The sequence below is a fragment of the Takifugu rubripes genome, chromosome 2 (genome assembly GCF_901000725.2).
Source record: "Takifugu rubripes chromosome 2, fTakRub1.2, whole genome shotgun sequence".
NCBI lineage: Eukaryota > Metazoa > Chordata > Actinopteri > Tetraodontiformes > Tetraodontidae > Takifugu > Takifugu rubripes.
In genome coordinates this window covers 8,064,641-8,089,596 of record NC_042286.1, presented here as the reverse complement: position 1 = coordinate 8,089,596, position 24,956 = coordinate 8,064,641, and the positions used below count along the sequence as shown (strand labels likewise).

Here is a 24,956-nt window from a genome sequence, read left to right as displayed (position 1 = left end):
ATTACTGGGCATGGTATTACACTTCCTGTCTGATATGAGCGAGATGGGGCTGGACTCACTGTGTGTCTGCAGGCTGGTGCACCTCACTACAGCTTAATGGAACATACGGGTCGGGCTTTTTTCTCATTTACAGTCATGGGTTCGCCTGGATGTGCAGCGTGGCTTTAGTAGTTACCTGAAATGGGCATTTTCTGTCAGCCACACAATGTTTTTAGAATTTTTTACAGGCGAACTGCTGTACATAGGAAGAAGCAGTACCCAGGTCATTCATCCACACCATCGCACCCTTTGATACATGTTACAGCTCCGTAATCGTTCTTCGCTGCTGTTACGCAAGAATATCTTCAAAGTGGAACTCAAAAGGTCATATCTTATCTTATCTTATCTTATCTTATCTTATCTTATCTTATCTTATCTAATTGTGGTTGGAAGTAAATACTACGAACACAATCCAGTAGAGGGCTCCACCTGGGAGCAATGTTCAATGTTACGCACACTCAGTTATGCAAGAGTTACATCCAGAGTAACATTTTGCAAAGTTCACTGGATTTCTCCTGGAAACCCCTTCTGAATCTGTTCTAATTGTTCGAACAGCACTTTTAATGTTATTGGCTTTTAAAGCCTAATTAAACTTTCTTGTTGCAACGTCATTGATTTGATTGGAGTTTCTGCACTTTGTTTCCTTTTTGTACTTTCAAGGGAAAACTGCACACTTGTCTTTGGACCGGTAGGAACACAGCTGAGATGGACTTTGACCAGCAGAACCGTCAACATCATGAATATAAGATCTGGAAAAACAGGAGAAAAAGGGAGGCAATCAGGGAAAGTTTGCGGGTTAATATCAAGGGGCAGCTTCAGTAAATGGTGCGGCAGAAACTTTGACTGAAAACCTTGCACAGCAATAAAGGGATATACACATGAATAATGCAGAAGCATTTAGGTCAGTGCTGAGGCGATGGGGGGAATCAGATGTCCCTGGTGCCCTGAAGGATTCCAGTCTACTGAGCCAGCGTCTCCGGTCAAGAATAGAGCAGCACAGATCCAAAGGAGAATCCCACTGCTCCACAAAGTCCAGCCAAGAGAGACAAAACACACGCACTGTGTGCACACGAGCGTGTTTTAACAACTGTCGATGCCTCACACATAATCAGCACACATGTTGAAACACACAAACCCCAGAGAGACACCCGGCCATCTCTGTAAAGGAAGGAGGTTTTCACAGAATCGCCAATAAGCCAGTGTGAAGATGTAGTGTCTGCAGGAACCGATGGGATCGCATTTAAAAGAATTCCAGCGAAGAAGCAGAAATGCGTGAACGATCACACATGAACGGCCGCGTGTGTCGAGAGAAGCCCGGAATGATTGCAGAAACATCAGCTTAGCGCTGGCTTTACTTTTAGGTAGTAATTGTGGGATTTGGGGTTTAAATACAAATCTATGTCTTAAGGACTGCGGAGGCGAGTAGGCAGGAGTCGGAGTGTTGATTTCACAGAACTGCTGAGTAGATTCCGCTCTGTCGTCTCAGCTGCCCACAGAATCAACTAATGACTAATTAATTACAACACATATCCAAATCAAATAATCTGCTTCCCTTTGGCGTGCGTCGTTCTCCTTGGCTGCCCTTCAAAACCTCTCCTTATGGATCCAGAAGAAGCATGTTTAGGAGTTAAAAGATGCCATCATTCCAAAGAATCAACACTTATGCTTTCTTTTTAGTCAGCTGGTGCACGTACTGAATTAACAGTGTGTGTGTGTGTGTGTGTGTGTGTGTGTGTGTGTGTGTGTGTGTGTGTGTGGTTAATGTGTTGGTTGACACTGCTTCTATTTACCGGCTTTAACTCAACATTAAAACCATTTGATTTCCATTCAGTCAATGCAAATGAGAGCGTCGCCCCTGCAACATATGCGGCTCCCAGCCGGGGGCCAGTGAGCAGGGGCCAGGGGCGGGGACGCTCATCACACCGGAATGGTAATTCACCAATCAGCGAGGTGACACGCTTGGCGAAAAGTAGGGAGAGCCGCGCGAGCCTGACAGGAACATCAGTTTCACGAAACATTTCCTCCTCTGCACCTGAAAGCGCGGCGGCATAATCACGAGCGGGGGCGATGCACCATGAAATGGAATGGGCGCCCAGATCCGGGGGAGCGGACACAGCCGCGTGTCCACAGAAATGAGGGTCATCCTTTACCGAGAGATGGCAGCGTCAGTCGAACGGGTCCCGCAGGTTCAAATCAGACAGCTGACGCCTTCCACACGTCTTCACGTCAAAATGTAATTCCTGATTCGGCTGGAACCATCAACGACTTATTTGCATTTCTATTTGTCATGAAATGGTTAAAACGAGATTTCAAGTTAAAAATGTTCCGGCTCTGAGCTAAAGGGTCCCTTTGTGCTGGACTTTGGAGTCAGTCCTGCCTCTAGGTTTTCTCCAGGTGCTCCAGCTTCCTCCCACGTGCTCTTTAGGCTGATTGGAGACTAAATGGTGTGTCTTCAATGACCTGTCTGGGGTGTATTCCCACGCTTCCCAGATGACCACTGGAATTGACCGGAAGTTTCCGACCCTGATTATGTTAACAGAAGAGAGAAAAACAAATGAATCATGGACTCCATCTCTCCATTGTTAACACAGAGGATGCTTCTGTACTTTATCAATATTAAAATACGTACAACATGTCCCGCCCATTTTCTTTGTTTGGATTGCTCGCGTTACCTCGACACACCTCCCTACACACACCCACACACCCCGAGGTCTTATATATTGGAAGACACGTTTCAGTTGGTGGAGGAACAACGTGAGATAACAAACAACAGCGACTAATAGACTTTGCTCCCACAGCAAGTTCTTCCCAAATAAAAAAACATGGCCTGAATCCACAAACCGCCACCTCTCTCTATCTGCCAGATGTATCAATGTTCCTCCGAGCAATCAAGAAGTAATTCCCTTTATCGGCCGACATGAATATTAAAGTTTTGTGCTCGGGGGATGAAGGGAATAAATGCTATCGTCACCGGCACCTGTCAGGGAAGGCGATGGATAGCTGAAGAGGAGGGTGAGTGCTCGCAGTCCAATAGCGGGCCCGTAAAGACTCCAGTGGCGACATCGGATGGCGAGAGTGCTGATTAGTGGGAGCAATTAGCATCTTTGTCTTTGGGTACTTGTCATCCAACACATGTAAATTTAAACAAGCGCAGCCGCAGCAGACCATCACATTAGCGTTGGTTCCACTGAATGCAAATGAAGAGTACATAAACAAATATCTGAATAACCAGAGGAGGAGTTCCCCAGACTGGAGACCTTTCAAACAGTGCAAATAGCAGCACGACCGGCAGGAAAATTAAAACAAAGTGGAAGAATTACGACGAAAGAAACAGTCCCCGCTGATCTTCAACCATCCCCCGAGGGTTAGAGCGGAACACTGATGGTCTTACACTCCGTCAACTTTTGGACACGGACGCACGGTCACAAAGACGGCGAGCCAATAAACAGCAGAGGCTGCTGGAACACACACCAGGTCTGGTAATGCACTCGGAGGCAGGAGGACCGGCGGCGGTTGGGAAAGCTGTCGACGCCTGCGGATCATTGCTAATATTTTGCAATGTTCCCCCAAAATTCCTCCAAAGACGCCATGAAATGAGCTGAATAAGCTAATGCACAAAACAGGCTTCTCCATCTCTGCACTCCACCTGCTGGCGCGCGCCAGGCGCATCATCGCCTGTGTTTACAGTAGCATTATAGATCGTGCGTGTAGCCACGGTTAATGGAAAGAGTGGGAGAAAGGGACGGGCAGGGGGAGACCGTCGTCCTTCTGTGGAGCACTGCTAGAGTGTTGACTTTGTCGCGGTGCCATGTTGGATTGCGTCCACTCCATCATAGCCATGCCCAGATGTTACAAGAGAGATAACCGGATTGCATGGAGCAGGCTTGTCAGGGATCCCATACATTCACTCAGAATCTCTGGCCCATAGAACACAGATAGGCTTTTAAAGTGAAGTGATTTAGATTGGTTTTCTGTGTTTTTTTCCTCTTTGGATTATTTCACTTTGACATCAACTTGGCTCCAGCTTGTACGTTTCTTGGAAACAAAGACAAACTGCTGGCAGCCTCAACTGTGGCTTCAATGGCTTTAAGGGTCCACATAATGTAACATTAGCTACCTATTTGAATGTAAACTGGAACTGGAACGATTCCTGGGATGTCCTCAGTGCAAGTTGCACGAAACAGCACATTTAATAGGAAAGCAGAAAATTACCATCGGATATTTATATTGATTCTGGTGCACCTTCTTTTATTATAGTAACGATGCACTTGAGTTCCTAATGAGTGTTTTAAATTGCCAAAATGAAACAAAATTGTTAATTTACACCTCTTTTTATTGGATGGCTGAGTCACTCCCGAGGTTTATTGCTAACTGATTACTCTGCGGAATGCCGCCCTCGCAATAACGCCACTGAAGCATTAAGTCGAGATAAAAGCAATCTAAATATGAACATGCATGATGGCCACGCTAAATGCACCCAGCTAATGGTTTCATTATTCCATGATAAAGGGTTAATGTATATTCAGAATTCCAATTTACTTAAATGACTCCCGCATATGCAGAGCTCGTCAGATGGGTTTGTGTTTTTCGTTTGAGTTCCCAGAGACACCCTGAAGTCGTCCCCCTGAGCCCACCATTCAGCAGAGGGTTCAAATACAGATTAGTCAGCTTCCTGTCCCCTGCCCCAAAACCCACAATCACGCTCACACCCGGTGCTACGCCGCATGACCCCGTGTGTTTCTGAACCTCAGCCAGCGCTCTTCTTTAAGACTCCAAATCCTGGCTGCTTCCATCCCACTTCAAAGCGGTTTGGCATCGGCCGGCGCTCTTAACCTCCCAATCTGGCCGCTCTTGTTACAGCTGCGCCGCGGGGACAGAGCGGGCAGTGTTTGAGTTTGTTGTCGTTGAGTTTACGTGCGCACAGAGTCGGCAGTGTACGGGGTCTGCCGATTAACCCCCAGGCCAGGGCTGCTCTCCACTAGCAGACAGATCGGCTTTCAGCGCTCCCTGCCCCTGTAACGAGAGCCCCCGCTCTGACCGGCCACTTCAAAGTGAGAGCGGGGGCCAGGAATGTCAGGTTCACCACCAGGAGATGATGAGAGGCTCGATGGAGGAGAAGGCTCATTCGGGTCCACTGTATGTGCACACTTTCCTTGTTTGAGGAGAAATACTGTAGTTTTAATGCGGTTAAAGAGCCTTTTGGGATTGATTGGCCTCAGCAGCTTCTTAGAGTCGAAAACTACGCTGAATAAAAGCGATTGTAAATATGTACGACGGCGCGATTAAAGTCAGCACTTAAGGTCAAATTGTATCAATATAGTTAAAATGACTGAAAATTGAGTAGCATGTTACATGTTGAATTGTCTGAATCTGACTCGAATCTTTTAGCGGTAGCTCTCTGACAACCAGCGACAGTAACTGTGGAGTCATGGAAGAAAAACAGCGCAATCAAAACCCTTGTGATTTTCTCCAATCATGCAAATTCGTAGATCAGCAAATAATATCCAATCAAATCATAATGGTCCTGCTTGGCAAGAGGTCAGATCCCAATCAAAGTCACCTCTTGCGTCGCGAGGATGCCGACACCAACGGCGCAGTTAGCAACCTAATGACCGCCACGATCACATGGTTGACCCGTGTTGGCGTTGAGAGGGAGCGCCTCTTGTGATCCAACCCTCAGTTCAAGCTCTGCTCAGAAATATGTGTCATCTAATTCAATTTTCTATGTAGTGCCAACTGTGATCGTGCATCATGCTGGAGTTACCCCGGCAGACTGAGAGGGGCAGCAACACACACCAGTCAGGCCGCCACCACACACACCCACACACACACACACACACACACACACACACACACACACACACACACACACACACACACACACCATTGACTCAAACACTAACCCCTCAGGGCAATCTCCAGTCATCCTAATGTACATGTTTTTGGCTGTGGGAGGAAATTGGAGAAACCCCACCGAGGTATGAGATGAACACACAAACACCAGATAGAAAGACTCTGAACTGGCATTTAAACCCACAGTTTTCTTGCAAAAGCAGTGATGTTGCATCTTCCATTTCCTTAAAGGCCCGAACAGCTGCTCATTTTCATATGGGCTTGTTTGCTCTGCGGTGAAGACGATCCCTGGAGGTCAGGGAGAAGAACCTCCTGCAGAGGTCACGTTTGCCGGCCTCAGACGTTCTGTCGATCACCCAACACTGCGCTGCCTTTTGTGGCGGGCAGACAAAAGGCCTCTGCCGGCTGAGGGAGACACGCAACCTGAACCTGACACAGGAAGCTCTGAAAGCTACACAAAACAAACTGCTGAGCTTTGGCATTTTGACCCCCCCACACACCCAGAAAGACTATCTCCGCTGTCATTAAAGGTGAACTCAATCATCTAATCTCCTCCAAAGTCACTGAAGCCACCGGCACCTCCACCTCCTCCCCTCCACCGCTTCCTCCTTCCTTCCTCCTTCTCACCATCCCCCCCCCGCCCCCAGTCGTGGAGGCCTTCAATGATATGCCACCAGAGATCTCCAGGGGGGGTTAGAGGTCATAGGACAAAAATGCTCTGTTGAATGCTCCCCCTGAAAGGAAAGGCGGCGTGTTTTGTGTTGCCCTGATCGATGGACGGAAGGTGGGAGCGCTAGGCGACGCGCGCGATTGTTTCCAAACAAAACGCTTCATCCGAACTTCGTGCGTGTTGTCGGGCAGATGTGTCGGCGGAGGCCGTTTAACGCTCCCGCCCCCACACGTAATAGTAGCGTTATGGATTTCATGCGTGTTATTGTCTAACCGCGCAAAAATAACAGTTGGCGATCGGATTTTTCTTTTTTTTTTCGTTTCACGTTTGAATTCCCCAGCAGGTAATCAATACCGAGCAGTGAGCAGTAAATAAGCTCCTGATGGGAAAAAAGAACCAACAGAAAGTCGTCAGCGAGGACACGCCGAAAGCCCGCGACGGCGGGAGCGCACGCTTCCACGCACGGACGCATCCTCCGCCACCACAATACACGTCATTTTTCGTGTCAGCCACATTCGGTTGAGGCCATTTGCACCTCACGCATCATATTCTGCCGCCTGTGCAAATAACGCTGTTTAGAATTCAATTATCTGAGCGTCTCCTCCTGCATTCAGGTGGGATGAAAAGGCTTCTGTCTCGGCAGCAAAGGTGGAAAATGGTATTCACCCCCCTATTATCGCATCAAAATCTGCCTGCCCATTGCAAATACAGGCTCATTACCCTGCTGAAAAAGCCACCTTAACCTATTTTACAAGCCAGCCCTGTAATTAATGACTTTTTAAGCTATTGAACCAAAAGCAATTAGGTTATAAAGAGGGCCTTGTTCAGTTAGGTGAATACCTTTCCTATTAGTCGCATCCTTGAAGGGGTGATGCTAACCGAATGTGACAGTGCCTGGAATTAATATGCAAATATTGTCAATCTGAGAGATATATTTTAATTTGTTGCAGATTTTCTGAAAAGTAATTCAGCCTTACAAAGACATTTGAAGGTCAAAACGCTCCCGTACGGTCAAATAGTTCTGCTGTTTCTCCACGTAGGCGCTCAGGTGCAAGCGAGCATGCAGCGCGCAGATAAGACTTCATACAACACGTTTCCTATATATTTGTTTTCGACTTTATCGCATGTTGCAGTTGAGGTAGACACAGCCGAGACATGTGGTCTACATTCTAATGCCTGCAAGGGTCAGCCCGTGGTCAACTAGCACATTACTCTATGTCTACCCAGACAGGTCGGAAGCGCACAAGACTAATGCTGCGGCTCATCGCAAAGGTCATCCGTGGATATTAATGCGTAACTTTAACTGAACAACCCGCGCCATTTTGCGAGGATGCGGTTTTCCGCGAGGGATAAACACGCCCGCAGGATCCTGACACGGGTCATAAAGTGCCAAAGGCGAGTTTTGTCGAAGCAGATGGAGGCAAAATAGCGCATTGATGTTTGTGCTCTCGCCCCAGACAGCAATCGAACTGCACGTAATTAGGAGGGCTTTTGGAGAGAAAAAGCAAAATCAGATTGATCTCTTTATGATTCACAAACGTGGAATAAAGCCTGACAATAAACCTCGCCGGCTAAAGTTTACTGAATTGATTTCAATCTCAAAGCCATTAAAACGGTGATACAATTTCTGTCAAAAGATGTAAAACTGCATCCTATTTAATTGAAGCCGGGTCGATGCCCTTTGTTGTCCCGGGTTTCTGTCCGCGATCTGCATTCAGCAAACAAACCAGTATGGTCATTACCGCATGATGATGGTGTGAACTGGGTTACTTATGTCATCTTAACCTTGTGGTATATTTTAATTGTAACAAACAACAAAGGTTCACCTGGTCAACCTCAGACTGGAGGCATTGGTAAATTATTCCCCCATTACAGCAGCAGCTATCACATCTTACTGAAGTTTGTGTGTGTGTGTGTGTGTGTGTGTGTGTGTGTGTGTGTGAGAGAGGGGCGGGCTCCTAACCTTCGGCTCCTAACTGCCCACCCCGTGCTGAACAGGCAGCAGCAATGGCGTTATTATAAGGGTCCTGCCCCCCTGATGTTTCCAAACCCAGAACCTACATAAATATTTATCAGGTCTTTTTCTAAATTATTTATTTATTTCAGATCTTTGTGAACTGTATTGATCAGTGTGATTACTGTAATTACCCGCCATGTCTTGCGGTTACTCCAGATCCTTTGAATTAGCGGCACCAGAGATGATCCTTCACCTTTAGGACTATTAGGCGCCGTGGTTCCGAATCATTGTATAACCAGTAAACAACTAGGTTTTTTTTCTCCTGGAACTCGTTACTTGGCCCGAAATGTGAAAAGACCCCTTCATTCATTAAATCCTTCCCCATCAGGCACCAGCCGTCTCTTGGAGGTCCAGCTAACGATGGTAATCCAGCATCTGTAAACTCTGTGAGGTTTTCCTTATTGGACTCGGGCCCGCTGTCTAAATAATTGTCTCATTAGGGTGTGCAGCGTGGCTACGGCAGAAATGCAAACTTTGGACCAGTGTGTATGCAAATCGGATCGTTTGTTCGACGCTCTTTATTCATGCGCTCAAAAATCAGCCCGTTTATGGCAGCGACCTCAGCCCTGAAAATGGAAATTTTGGGATAAGTAATGCATTTCCAACAAGGTGAACAGTCGGCAGGTTGTGGATGAAAACAGATGATGTGCAAACAGTTGACAGCTTTCAGCCTCGCTGGCATATATATTAGATATGTGTACTCATTTTGGAAAACAAAGGCTGGAAAAAAACCCTCCCAAGTGTCAGTCATGTGACACGCCATCAGGGCGGTGGCGTGCAGAGGGTGATTGTGTTGTTGTTGTTGGAGTGACAAAATTACCCCAGATTCTATTCGACACATTTTGAAAAAAAAGAGGACAATTGTGTTTCAACTCAACAGACGGGATTCTGTAAAAAACAACAGTTTGGCTTTGGCGTGTAGCTACAGGTTTGGGATGTCTGGATGCAGCCGAAACGAACATCTCAAAGTCGCTCGATTATACTTGTAAAACCAGAGATTTGTACAACACATTACCCAGATTAAGCCCAGAGGTGAAAACAACATCACGGGTAACCTTGTCAGCAGCGATTAATGCTGTTCAAACCTGCTATTTGCAGATAAAGATTATGCTAACGTTATTAGCATTAGACTGTTTGGCGGGTAGATTTCAGGGGCGGCGTGCGTTTTTATTTACATTTGCAGTAACTCCATGACAAGTACAAAAGTCAAAAAGTACGGAGAGCTGGTGGAACACGTTCTGAAAATGGGCTGTTTACATATTAGCTCTTCATTCATTTACATGGAATCTGTAATTGGAATAATAGTTCCCTTTCCTCGAATGCAAAGCTTGAACCAGAATCCATTCACGACTTGACGAGTGTAGACGATTCGCATCAAAGTAGCCGCTGCCACGATGCTGCTGTACTCCTGCCCGTCTTCACAAATTTCATGAAATATTAGTGGGAGCAAAAAAAAATCAAAGGGGCACCAGCAGAACATTTTAGTTGCAAGGATTCAAATGTGAGATGAGATGATGAAACAGCTGGGAGCTGCAGAAACAGGAAAAATACCTCAAACGAGGACTTTCAGTAACTTTTTTGTCAATTTAGGACCCTCAAACCCTCAATGGAGGAGCGAGAGCTGTTGAATAGAGAAGGAAATGGCAAAGACCTGATGCATCAGGAGGAGGAGACCGTGGCGGACGCGTGTAATTCATAGATTTTCAGCACGATGCTCAAAAACACGCACCTGTTTATCCCAGTGCGAGGGGAGCGGGAACACGATCCGTCTCAGATTTCAGGCTGGGTTGATACATCACAGCTGCGCAGGATACTGTTCATCAACTCCAGCATCGGGGGTGTCGTCCTGCCCTCCCCTCGGCGGCGCTGTTAGTATTCACCCAGCGATCTGCAGCCAAGTAGCAAAGAGCATGTTAAGCACTTCAAAAATAGTCATTATGGAGATTTCGATTGAACCGAGCCTCGTTCGGCCTTAAATTATGGAAAGCATGAAAGCGCATCCGCGTGGGCAGACCAGCCCGGGCTCTTTTCAGATCTTCTGGAGAAAATTAAAATCGCACTGATCAATATTTTATAGTAATATTAGGCCAGATGAGGAGGAAAAGTCATTGTTTTTGTCCTTCAAGGGCAGACCTGGGTGTCCTGGAAGCAGCCTGGGTGGAACTGCTGGGAATTTAGGACTTTCTATTTTCAGCTAAATGTGATTAAATCTGTCCCCGACACCCTCCTCTTTCAAAAACCTCTGAGGTCTGATCTGAAGGCAGAAACGAAGGCTGCAATTGAATTTTTATGCATTAAAAGTGGGAGATTATCACAGAATGCTTCATTTAAGGCTCTTCACTGCAGACCTCCACACACAGTAATCACATTAGACCTGGTTTGCTGTGTTTTGGCGGGTTTTAACCAGCGACCTCTCGGGGGAGGGGTTCCCCCCAGAAGTTTAGCGTAGCCATAGCCCATATGTAATTAAAAAGTATGTTATCTCTGCCCAGAATGTTATGGCTGAGCATTGGCCGGGTCCAGTCGATATGATCCCACCCACCCCTCTTTCTCTCTGGGTGGGTTCACCAGGTCACCAACTGCCTCCCTGTGTGTGCTGTTGAGCAGCGGCGAGACGGAAGGGGGGGGCTCTCTGGAGAGTTTGAGTTAGGGGCTCTGAACATAGTATTTCCCAGCCTGCTTTGTGTGTTGAAACAGAAAATAAACCACCCCACCACCCCCACACACATTGTTTTTCCAATTGGCAGAAGGGAAGAAGCGGCTAAAGGGTTTTACTCACGTGTGCCTTAAACAAAACTCTAATGAAGTTCAGAGAACGATCTCAATGGCCCTGAACTCTTATCTACATAATAAATGATTTAATATGGCTCTGTTGGAGATCCAGTGGACGCCACTCACTCCTCTATTGATACGTTCTGATCATATCAGGTGACGGTCGATCTCGGGCTCATTAGCGTTTGGCCAAACCGCGCCGGTGGCTATGGGGAGCTAAAAGAAAGTCTACAGCTCGATCAGTAAAGTCTGAGCTGACCTGATAATCAACGTTAAGGAGCGGCCAAATGGAGGGCAAACAAAACTTCACAAAGTTCCCGGTCCATCGGGGACAGAGACCGATCACGGACTTTCCTCCTCTCAGACATTCGTTTTAAGATCAGCTAAACTTCAGCAGCCATCAACTACGGTGCGCCGCTCTTCCCTCCTCTTTCTTGAGTCGCATGGCTCTCAGACCCAACTGAGGAAGCAGTGGGTGGCAGAGACCCGAGAGTTTGGAAAAAGAGAAGAAGTCTAAGGGTTTGAGGCATAATTACTGACCACGGGCCGCCAATGGCTCTCCAGCACTGAGCATAGAAAAGGTCGGGAAAGGTCACGCGCAAGCAACTCGTACTACAAGAAAATATATATTTATATCTATGAGAGTTTGAGATGAACAAATCTAGCATCTGTAATGAAATCCCATCGGGCAGCCGCGTTGCTATTATGCACATATATTAGCACTTTTTTTCCAGAAAGGAGAACAGACTTTCCCTCATTTTAATCCTCTTTGAAGCGAGCCTGCGCTGTGTACAGTCATGTAAATGATACCCCCTCTCATGGTTTCTGCGCGGAAAGCAGACGTCGTAATTGAGCGAGGACGCGGTTCCTCGCTCGAGCCGAATTAGCAGAAGATGACCGAGCTGTGAACCGCAGGAGTTTTTAATTCCCCGCGCTTGCCTCAGCGGCACGGCCCTTCTGTTTTGTTTGATTCACCACGCTAACACACGCTCCTCTCAGGTTACACGCCGCAAACAGACCGACGCGCAGCGTCTGACTCTGTCAATAAACTTGCACTGGGTGTCAAGATATGAGGAAAATAACAACAGCTGGAGAATAGATGCGTATTACTCACAGGAAGAGAGCCATGCCCCCCCCCCCCCCCCCCCCAAGTCGTGCTTTGACCACGATGTTGGGAATACGGGCGATGTAAAAAGGTTGGGCTAACACATTTAAGTCAATGTTTCCTTGTGTATCTGTCTCATTTGCCCACTTCGGTTGCAGGTGGAACTATTTTTCATTGGATCTGGGCTCATCTCTCGCCAGCACAACACACAGCAGATCACGATCACCCAGGCAAATGTGGACGGAGCTCAAGGCCGATTCTTTGTTTCCCAGCAAAGGTCCCGGAAGTCCGCCCTGCTGTTATTGGCCCAGATCGATCTGGGATTCAAAATCAAGCGCGACAAGCAAACCGCTGTCACTGTTGGAATTTATCCAGGTAATCACGGGGACGGAAAAAGGAAATTACAAGTTTTAGAAAACATTAGACATCCAAGCTGCTGCAACAAAGAGGTGCTATTATGCAAATGTTTCGCTTTCAAAGGATGAAGAGAAATTGATTTGTCTGAAAAATCAGAGAGAATTACAGCTGTTGTCACAGAAAGTAGTAAATTACTCCAAACTACAAACCTCCTATTCAGTTCCGTCTTATTCTTTGCATTGTATTAGCATTCGCCCAGTAGCTAGGCTAAGTCCTACCAGATAAGTGACTAAACTTGTGTTGCTTATCAGGGACCAAATGAACAAAAAGAAACAAACCAACGGTCGAAAAAGGCAGAATGCAACAGGGGAGGGGGACCACAGACTCGCACTTGTCACTCCAAACTTGTCAAGTTCTGCCTCAGGCTTCACTCAGCTGGTGCAGGAGGTACCATCCAGAGCGGGGGTGTCAAACTCAATTACAGACGGGGCCGAAACTCAAAGCTCGTTTACGCTGCAGAGTGAGCATTTTTAGAGCGCTACAGCTAACTGTGTCTTGAACAGAAATATGAGTCAGAACAGGACACCTGACCTCTGTGGGCCCCGGTCTTGACCTTTAGTGTGCGCAGGAGTGCTTTCAGCTCCATCATGGTGTTTGCAGGTGCTTCTCCACCTGCCTGTATCCGAGTGAACCACAAGCATCTCCGCTCATACGCATCTGTGACCACACCCCCCCCCCCCCCGTTCCAGGAACTGATGTTTTAGCGTGCTCGCTGTATCACCCAGGAACATCAGCGGAGACCTCCACGCACGGGGGAGTCTTCACCGTTTGTTCCGTCTGAATTTGCCAAAATTCCCTTATTAAGTATCAAAAGGCAGAAGGAGGGGCAGGTGACATCTGCATCGTCCACATGGCCTGAATGGGATGGAGGACGAGGTCACACGCTAACAGCCACTAACGTCCCTCCAAAGCGGCCCTGTTCACTGACCCCCCCGGCCCGAGTGCTGAGCACTTCCTTGGCTGTGACTCGAGATCCTCGGATGGGACATTCCGACACTTCTTAAAACCCTAATGGGCTTGGCCGCTGCGGGAGAGGGGGAGGGGGTGAGGGGAGGTTAAACTTAATTGGAATGGACTTTTCCACCTCTAAATTTTAATGAACCTCTGGGCTGAATGTCTCTTTATTAGGTGAAATCGGCCATTAGCATTTTAAATGAGGGGCTATCTTCATTATAATCAGAGCGAGATGCATCCCAGCGCCCAGGATCCATTGATTGCTCCGCAATGTCAAAGTCTACATGAAGATGTGGAGGCAGACTGCTCCTGACAGGCTGTGAGGGGATCATCGGTGCAGCTGCAGGGGGGGGGGGGGGGATCATCCATTTTGCACCCTTTTAAATAATTACAGTAATATGAAGATAATTACAGTGGTGGCAGCGCGGCTACATTACGAAACAAACATGTTCTAATTAAATTTATGCTTCCTGTCTGTTTATGTAGCAAAGGGGACACAACACCAAACTGAGCTTTTTTTTGCTCAATTCCTGGACTCCGATGTCACTTTTACATCTTAAACAATCTTAAACATTTATCAAGCAAACAATATAAAAAAATGAAGGCAGCAGAGTCGTCTGCTGAAACTCAGATGGTTTTTGGTGAACCATATGAACCAGTACTGTCATATTTGCTTCTGATGTCTTCATTTAATCATCTTTATTAAGATGGTTTGAGTTGTGCCCGACTTCCTCTGCTGCTCTGACAGTTTTTCAATCTTCGACTCAAAGCGCCTGCAGCAAATATTTGAAGGCCTTTTTTATCTTCCTTCCGCCCCGACTGAAGCAATCCCGAGACCAAACATTTGCCGTGTATGTCGCGCAGACCCTCATGTGAGGCAGCCACAGTCGCTCATTATCGAGCTCCAATCACAATAATCTCTTTTTTATTTGGGGGAGGGTGGGGGGGATCACACTGTCCCGTTTGGAGAGGTTTGAGAGGGATTCCAGATGGCACCGATGCAGCAGGCTGGCACTGAGGAGACGCCCCTCCCTCACACATCATCCTCCACCTTCACACCTCCACCCCATCCCTGCCTTTACCACATTTTGATTCTCATCCTCACCATTCCTGTCCTGTGGTGCTCTTGTGGTTTCCTTCTCTCCCCTCACCCTTCTTCGTTATGCCCTTTGCCCCCCTCCCTACTGATTGGTGCTTATCTAAACAGAACCTGTCGCATGTTGTCCCACCGTAGGACACAGCCCCCCTCCTCTCCGCCCCTCTCCTCGCTCGTCCTACGGGGGGCGACAGAGCCCTGCCCTCCGATTACACCGGGGCGCGGGGGTTACAATGGAGCCCTGAGGGCCGGCAGCTGTCAATTAGTGATAACTGCCAAGAAAGAGACACACACGCGTGTGCACAAACACACACACACATCTCTGCCTACATTAATCAGGGGGCCATCGCCTAGCAACCGTCCTGAGTAAGTCCTCAATGGGGATGCCTGGCGAGAGGCACACAGAGAAATGACAATGAGCCGGAGTGAGGGATGGCGAGAGCGGTAGGAGGTAGAGAGAATGATGAGAGATGGAGGGGGTAGATGAAAAGAGGATAATGAAACCTTTCCAGAGGACAATTTGACGAGACGTCGCCACCGTCAGTACGAAATGTCACTGTTATTTGTGTGTCCCTTCCGGTTCCACAAGTGTTGCCTTTTTAGCATAAATAGCATTATTAGCTTTGGTTTTATAAATGTTATTACCCTCAGAACTCTTATTAAAAGATTTTATGTGGAATGGAGCTGTACCTCCTTTATTGTGGCCCAACTATACTTTGAAAATAACCTAAATTGGAGTAATCACACATATTCGACGGAGGACGATAAGGATAATTGCTGGTTTCCTTTGAACTACAATAAGTTCTTTTTTTGTTGTTACGGCAACTGCAAATTGCCACAATTGGTTGTAAAACTGGACCCCACCTTGGCCTCACACTCACTGACGTATAAAACACACAAGTGCTCACTTATAATATGAAATACGTCATTGAAAATAGGAAATTTCTCGGGCAAACTGGCTCGATTTCTATCTGTATATCGCAGGTGACTCCTCTGGAGAAAGCAGGGTGAACATGACTTGCCACAGTCACCCCCACTAACAGCCACTTCTGCCTGACAGAGAGCAATGAACAGGTGATAAATCCTTGTCAGCTTTTATTAAAACCTGGCCAGGCCGATCCCAACGCCTCATATTGAGCTGTAATACCTGAGGAGACAGTGGACTGCACGAGAGCGGAAGACTGTCCCTACTTGGTATGCTCGCCAGCTGCCGTCTCCTCTCTGATCCTGTTAAAGTGGAGAAAGAGAAGCTCTAAGAACACTCATTCCCATCCACCACCACACTCAGGCCGAGGCGAACGCTCCTGCCCCCTGCTGGCTAGTTACACCAGTGGGGGGCAAACTGTCACTGGTCTGCAATAATCTCAGATTACAGGCTGCTGAATAGAAAGCCGGGCCGCTGTAAATCAACACAAGGTGAACGCTGACGTCTCAAGAGAAGCAGAAATTCAGGAAGATACGCTCATACCATATGTTGGGGGGTGGAGGGGTGGGGGGGGGGGGGCAATCTGAGTGCACTGAATGTTCCTGAAAAGCACTAAAGCTCTTCTGCAAATGAGGTCTGCAAGGCAGAAGCCTCCAACTCTGATCTGGACACACATAGAACAGCAAAACTGAATTATTCTGACACCAGTTATGCATTTCTTTAAATATTCCATTTCTCCCCCCTGAGAGGCGCCTTCTCGGTTGACCTCTCCGCAGGTCGGCCTGCTGGCCGGACAACAATGGAAATCCTCACTTCGCTCATTATTTATTTACCTGGCAGAGGAGCACTTTTCAGACAATTAATCAAGCGGGTGAAAGATTTATCAGCAGCTTGACCGGAGAGCCCGGACATTAAACGGGTCGAGTTGTCAAATACTGGGAGTGATCTGTGCGGACCAATTACTCCGTCGTGTCACCGCGACCCAAATAACCCAATTTACGGTGTTGTTGAACAACGTAAAACTGAAAACATGTGTGCGGTGTGTGCAACGCTGGAGTGGCGGTCTGGACAAAGCACTTGCAGGGAAGAACGCCCATGTGCTCCTCTCATGGAGGACGTCCAGTCGGGTGTGCAGCAATACCTTAACGGTGCTGGTGCGGCTTCACGACTGACTGCACTCACCATATGTAAGAGCTTGTGTCATCTCAGCACATTTCAGAAAGCCGGCCTGAAAGCAGATAGCCACACACTCCCTCCCTCCCTCCCTCCCTCCCTCCCTGTCTTTCACTGCCTCCTCAGGGTCTTTGTCCTTGATGACCAAGCCGTTGGGTGGTCCATCTGACCGCGCTGACCCTCACGCTCCGTCTGACGTAAATTCACTAATGGTTACCGTCGCGCTCCTCTTGTGACAGGTGCTCCTGCGCTCAGCTGATGGGCTCCTGCAGAGACGGAATGGAGCGAGAGGCGCTGATATGCGGGTATGTCTGTCGGCGGAGAGGGGGGGATATCTGGAATGTTTGGAAATATAGTTGCAATTCCCAGGCTGCCTAGAAAAAGCAACAAGGGAACATGCTCCTGGATTAGGTCTCCGTTTCCACCAGAGCCATCGTTCACACAACAGAGCTTTAACTTCTCTCTCATCCTGCTTGGACCACACCAGTATGGACTCACTGCTTCAGCATCTATCTCATTTGAGATATGTGGCAACGTCACCATCCAGGACCGTATATCTGACAGCAGCCACAGTGGCCGTAACCACGGATGTCAAGAGGTGACAGGTTCATGAAGCAGACATGACCACAGCGCACAGCGTGTGAAAATGCCCGCCGTTCAGCCACGAAAGAGGGATTTATGGAGCCGACGCATGTCGTTTATTAACACCGGTATCGTTACTGCCAAGCAAACATGATGACATGAAATACACGTGTCAGGAACACAGTTTGACAGGCCTCTGCAGGAATGCAGCAGTGGAAATATGTGGTAAGAGTGGTGGTAAAAGCTAAGCACAGGAAGCTCCATCCGACATGGATGTTGGTGCATTTTTACTTCAATGATGTGTAACACTGTTAACCTGAAAGAGAAGTGATGTAATAATCACAGGACGTCCCCACAATGAGTCATTTTTGTGGGTTGATTGGAACTGTGTTGGAAAGTCACCATTGAGGAGAACATAATATGTGCAGGAACTTGAGTGAACCTGGGAGGTGGTAAACAATCCTGGCAAGTTCTGGATTTGGGTAGATCTGCGGTTCTGGGGCGGTTGGTTTCTTCGATGGAGGGATTTACTCAGAGCTCTGGTGTCCAAAACCGAGAACCAAACCACAAGATAAGGTGATAAGTTCAAGTACCTTATATGGTGTTGGGACAACTCCTAGAGAGCACCTTTAAATACGAGTTCTCAAATAATTACCTTTTTTTCTTGGGCTCCCAAGGAAGCACATTCAACTCCAAGGCTAAAAAGAGACTGTTAGCGTTTATTATTGTTACTCTGTGACTCTCACAGCTGGAATATCTTTGAAAACCTTGGCACAAGTGTGCTGGATGGTGTTCATTTTCAGCTGTGAAAACTGTTTGCCGTCTAGCTAAAAAAACAAAGAGCGGGAGAGAGTGCTGGGATTGGATCGCTGTTGCTCTCTGTAATTCAGTCATCCATTTTCTGTAAATATACAGCTGGGAAAAGGCAAAGAGCCGTGCATGCACCGATGTTTGGATGGCTGAATTAAAATGGAATCTCACAGCGCTGTCCTCTGCATCGCTCCATCCCAATCTCCTCCTATACATTGGCCCTTCTCTATAAACACCGCAATCAGCGCATCTCTCGTCCCCTCAAACCAAAACCAGACCTCCGAAAACAGCTTTGCGGCTACGGCGGCGCTCAAGGAACCAAGTGGAGGGAAACCTGCTGGACTTTTACCACTTTAGGCAGGAAGGAAGCTCAGGAAAGAGAAAGAGGAGTCCGTAACGAGGGCCCCGGTTGACATGGGCTGTGCCAACAGTGGTTCCATACAGGCATCTAAGAGGAGAGGTTGGCATCTTCTAGAGAAGAAAGGGGAAACAGGAGAATGTCACCAAGTAAACTGGACGCCAATGAGTCATGTTCAGGTTTTGATCTCATAATCTTTTTGAAGAGTGAGCATCAACAGTTAGAGTTGAGTGGTACCATAACGGGAGATGTTAGTGTGCTGGGGAGGTGCTGAACGTTACACCAGGGAAATGAAACACCAGACCTGCCGAGACATTTTGGTCCTACCAGCCCAGAATGTTTCTGACCACCTGCCTCCTTCATAGGAGAGAGATGAGAGGGGGACGTGGGGGCTGTCATTTGGCCCCTTGCTCCTGCAGGGACTTTGGGGTGACACTACAGGTCTGGAGTCGTTACTGCGTGTTTCCACGGCAGGAATGTCTCCTGAACAGCTATTTACAGGAACCTGCTCAGGGGCAGGTACTTAGAATGGCCTGGAAAACTCCAGGTGGGGCTTGAGTATTACTCAGCATTGATTTGCTTTTCCTTTCATTCATCGCATCCGCCATGTGTAAAAAGAAATCAGGAATGATGCAACCGTCTGTCTTCTTTTACAGTTGAAAAGCAACACAACACGTGCTGTTTACTTAATATTTATATTTTCAGCTTGCTCACAACTAGAAAAAAAGGTGCAGGGGGAACCCTTCATAGCTGCACTCTTCACAGAGCTGTAGGACACCATATTCTCATAGAATAGGACACCATTTCAGATCCTTCCATGTTTGTCTCCATCCCCATTGCAGTTTTCTTCATTATTATTTCTGCTTTTTGAGGGCCAAGTGAGGGGAACGGTTCCTGTAAAGTTCCCGCTCCCTATATTTACCAGGAACTCTTGGAGTGGAAACGCTCCATTATCTTGCCCCTGTTTGTGTGCTTGTGTGGGTGTGTGTCGGGGGGATTGACTCAACTACCTTCTCTGCATTTCAAAGTGTCTGCCTTTGTTTGTGCCGGGGTTTCTTATTTTGCGCTGGGGTCCATTTGGCGAGCGTCTCCCTGTGATCTGGGCCACAATGGAGCAGAGGGGGACAAGTGCTGGGACACCGTTTGGAGCACACTTTCTTCTTTCATCTTCTATTAGTATGAAAGCCATGGACATCAAGTCATGACAGAAAGAGGGATGCTTATTATCATCCTTTAAACCAAATCAGAACGCACACAAGAACATGGGAGACCATCTTTACGAGGTCCAGACAGACACGTATAACCCTGAAAATGGGAGGCAAAAGCAAATTATGGATCCAATTTTATTTTATTCAATATCCTGATGCCTCGTGCTTGACAAAGTACCTCTTTTACGTTGATTCTCGAGCGTAGGCATCATAACAGATGAAAAGCAATTCAGCGATACGGCCAAAGCCGGCTCGCCGCCACACTCAGGCAATCACGCGCTGGATGCGCGGACACGTAATCAATTGAGAAATCCATGACGGTTCGGCCATTCGGAACACACGGGGAGACAAGCAGTCATCCCTCACGCACCCTTTCGTGACTGATGCATCTACTTCCCGTCTACGGCGTGTACGACCACATTGCACGCGCGCAACATTGGATTGTGCATAATGTATAGAGGTTGTCTAAACACCATGATGGTGAAACCGGCAATGAGAATCAGTCATTCTGCCGAGACTGCATGTTTTCATTTTGAGTGATTGGCCTTTTGGGGGTTAGGGTTGGGGGGGACCTGACTGCAGTTGCGTCTGTAGGCTTTGACCCTACAAATAGAAGTGACCTTAATAAGCTGTGCTCCATCAACTGCTGTCTGGGTCTTAAAAGCTTCCGAAAGAATAAAGAAATGCAATACAGTAAATGTACCAATATCTTCAGATTGTGGGTTGTGAAATGAAACTGCTTGGTGTGTTGATCAGATCTTTAGAGACTCTATTAGCCCTATTATAATCATTCTGATTGTTTTCTAGTACATTACTAAGATGGTAAACAGGCAACTCGCTAGAACTTTAGATTCATATCAGGTTTGACAGTTATGGCAATGACCAAAAACAAAATATTAAAAATGAATAACCCATCATGAATTAATGATCCACTATGAAAAGAGTTGTTCCACTAAGGCAGTTTAAAATACAAATGCACAGTAATACAATTATCTAAATTTGACCATTATTTAAGATACAGATTGCTTCCCAGATCATTTTGGCCTCTACAGGCACATTAGTATTGTAATAGAGCACATTATGAGGTCACAGAGGTGTAAAGTGCTAGTAGCAGTTAGTTGCTAACTCAAACATGAGAAACCAAAATCGACCTAACTGCAGAGACAATGCAGGTTTCTGCTATTACAGGAACGGTGAAGGGTTTTTTGTCACATTATACTGTACTGCTACTGCTGCACGTAGTGTTGCACACACCTTTTAAGCTATGCCAGTTTATTATTGTGGGATGCAGGTTAGCTGGCCTACTGTGCATGAGATCCCAGGTTCAATATCCTTTGCTCAAGGACACTTTGACACGTAAAGTACAGTAGATCAGACCTCCAACCTTCACATCACTGGACGAGTGTTCAGCTTATTACAGCCTGTATTTATAGTATATTTAGTGCGAGGCAGCACCCCCGGTGACAGGAGTAATTATGACAGATGGATAGGTAGAAGACATGCTATGTAATATAAAGGGCAATTAAGTGTGCTTATGGAGAAGGCTGGGGTGGTTGATTAGGTCAAACACACCCTTCATCCATGGGGCTGCGTGGAACCCTGAATCAGTGTCGACTTATTTCAAGTTTAGACTTAAACAGGCCATCACAGTGATGCTAAATGCTACTCAATCAGCGTCCTTTAAAAGTGGACGTATTCATGACACCGACAGCACATGAGCCACTTTCTTTCGGGGTTTCCAGGAACACGTTTTCCTTTTTGTTAAACAAAGAGTATAAAGAATCAGATCTGCTGGCAGTACAAGCAACACAGCAGTGTCTCTTTCACCGCCTGCTGCAGTACAGGGACGACGCGTCACCGTACGCCAGGCAGGCCGGCACCTGGGGGAGTTCTGGCAGCGCTCGGCTGCTGTCGCGCCCGTGATTGAGCTGAGCGGAGATGCGAGGAAGCAGGGATGCAGATACGAGAGGAGGAGAAGAAGAGGCGGGAGGGAGAGGCGGATGAAAGAGGAGGCTCTGACAGATCTGAGAAAGAGGTGGCAGGGAAGAGATGGAAGCGATGGGAAGAGATGGAGGCAGGGAGCCCGGCAGGGGCTCCGGCTGCCCCCCCTCGGCCAGGGGGAAGGATGAGACAGTGGAAAGACCCAATAACCAGGGACGTGTCCTGGGCATGTCCTGGTTTCGATGCTATTTTCTGTAAAATGAACTTTCCAAGAGTCCAGTGGCTCCAAATCCCCAACAGCCACGGAGTTTGGTAGCCATCAGTCGGCTGGAAGGGAGACATTTATAGAATTTGACTGAGAGACATCCTCTAACTGTCAGGCCTTCAGTCCTCCCCCTAATCTAATCCCGGTTCAGTGTCAGATGGTGGGGTTTTATTGCGTCTGACACCAGGTGGATTATGTCAGTTAATTCACCACAAATCAAACAAAGGCTAACGCTAATCCAGCACACTGCTCCGGTGTGATGTCTGACGCTCTGGATTTATTCACAACATTCCAGCAACCAGCCTAATCCTTAACGAACCAGACGGGACCCGTATCCCAACTGACAGTTTCTGCCTCGTTATGGCTGATGTGCTTCAACTCCCCTTTCCCCCTAAAATCATCTCAATGAAGGAGACAACAAAGGTTGAGGATTTATATCTATAAATCTATCTATATCTATCTGTCTCTCTCTATATATATATGCACACACACACACATACATGTGCCTCTTTTCCCCAGCATTCCCGCAGCAGCCATTAAGCCCATATTCAGAGTGCATTCTGCTTCTCTTAAGGTTTAAGTTTTGAAATTTTCAAATCAATAGATGGCAGAGACCCCCCCCCACACACACACATTCATGAAGTTTGGCTGAAAACACTTCAATCAGGCCCTCTGAGGATGTGACACAGGAGACAGATTGATCGATCTGTAATGAGTGGAGGCCTACCTGGGGTTCCACTCCAGGTCTCATCTCCTTCCAGCTACTTCCAGCCTAAAGCTGCCATTCCCACATTTGTTGATTACAACAACTTGTGGAAGTAGATTTTCCTTTTTGTCCAAAACTACAGAAATAGAAAGAAAATTGGAGAACAAAACCAAACTCCTGATTTGGTCGGTCAGTACCAAGGTTGTGCTTTTATGAGTGCAGCACAGTTAGAGCCTGTCTGAGCGGAGGGCCGCAGGAACAATGAGTAGGTCACGATCGCAGATTGATGAGGAAAGAAGGAAGAGGAAGTAGGTAATAGGGACCATTTGCTATTTAGGGAGGATGAGAAAATGTCTTAAACCTGCGAGTGGGGGAGCCGTTTTGGTAAGTGAGGACAATCTGGCTGCTCTTCACAACTCCAAGGGGCTGTTTGAGGGTGAAGATTTGGATTTAAGGAAGTCAACAGGCATGCAAAATACATATAAACAAAGAAAAAAAAATTCCTGACTTTGTATTAATGGTATAGTCAAACCTCTTTTTTTATATAAAAACTATTCAAATTGAGCCTATTTGGCTTCTATGTCTCATTCTGTGTAATGAGGCAAAACCAGTGGAGTTAAACTGGAACTCAGATGTCTGTGATACATCAGGATTGGAACAAATGTGGACTTTAGCAATGACTGATGTTACATTCTAGGCCTGATTATTATCCCAGTCTCTGTGTGTGTGTGTCTGTGTGTGTGTGTGTGTGTGGTACTATGAATGCTGTCTACTACTGGACACCCCCCCAGCCCACTACTGCAGCCCCACAACTGTTCCAGAAATGTATTGGCTGTTTCAAAAGATGCTATTGTATCATCAAGCCAGCCCAGCTAATTAGGCTGCAGTCGGCCTTCCTCTGTTGAATACACAGTCCCTCTGGGCCCTGCAGCTGCTCCTACTATAGAGGTTAAGTGCTAAAACATGTTCCCCCCGCTAAATGACTCACAGAGCTACAGAGCCAGTGAATTTGCCAGTTGCTAAAGAGAACTTTGTGTTTGTCAGAGCAGCCAAACGACGCAGCTCAGAGCAGCGATCCGTTCACAAGCAGGACAGTTTGTCTTTGGAATGATGCGTTTAAGGTCCATCTGGATTATTCTGGTGTGAGCTTCGTTTATAGGAAAATGTTGTATCTCTCCAGAAACAAGTCAAGATGATCCAGAACTTCCTGTGAGCAGTTTGACGGTGGAATCATTCTCATTTCCACGTCTCTGCACAAATGTACCCAGACAACACGCAGTCTCATAGATGTTGACCATAAGTTACACCAGCAAGATGTAACACAGACAAGAGTTACTAATTGGCAATATGCTGCAAGATGACAGCTTTTAATCATGACTTCTCCTGAAACAATCTTGGGATAAAAGCATGCGTATAGCTCACTGATGTCAGGCTGATATATAGAGATGTTTGCTGGATGTCATTTGGAATTTTTGTGGTAATTCGGCATATTTCACAGACATTTTTGGATCTAATATACAGTGACCACTAGATAGCATTTGGATGATGCAGTTGTCAGCAACAGATTTGCTTTTCATTTAACGTTTACAGTGTGTTGGGCACATATTTGACCATGTAATGTGGAAAAACTACATACCTCATTCGGGTGGTCTGCAGCTAATTTAGCTTCTTCTTCTGCCTTGTGTTGATGGCAGCCTACAAACGGTGAGGTGGGTGCTGCCACCTATCATCCTGGGTGTATCACTTCATGCTTGGTTTTAATGGGGTGGTTAAACTCCATGAGGCCAACAGTGTTTATATGCTAGATGTGTAGGATCTGCTTGTCATCGTAGGCATTAGTGACCACTAGCTGTAATAATGTTCCCATCATGCAACAGGCCGCTAACTCAATGGCATCCTTCTAACATGGAGGTGCAATATGGAGATAGATCCTTTTTGATACAAATGAGGTCTGTGGATTATGATTAGGTGGCATTTTTGAAAATTGCTTTGAACGCAGGGTAAACTGTGCCAGCTGCTGTCCACAGATGACTATCTGCGTTTGCCGTAAATCCTCCGTGGACGG

General features: G+C 47.0%; 1 long non-coding RNA gene across 1 annotated transcript; it reads right to left on the bottom strand.

Moving 5' to 3' along the window:
* Positions 1-10,096: 10,096 nt before the first annotated feature.
* On the bottom strand, positions 10,097-24,576 carry LOC115248917 (uncharacterized). Its single transcript, XR_003887646.1, has 3 exons — positions 24,528-24,576; positions 10,309-10,467; positions 10,097-10,200 (listed from the first exon to the last, which is right to left on the bottom strand). It is a non-coding gene; the product is annotated as an uncharacterized lncRNA (long non-coding RNA).
* Between the last annotated feature and the right edge of the window lie 380 nt (positions 24,577-24,956).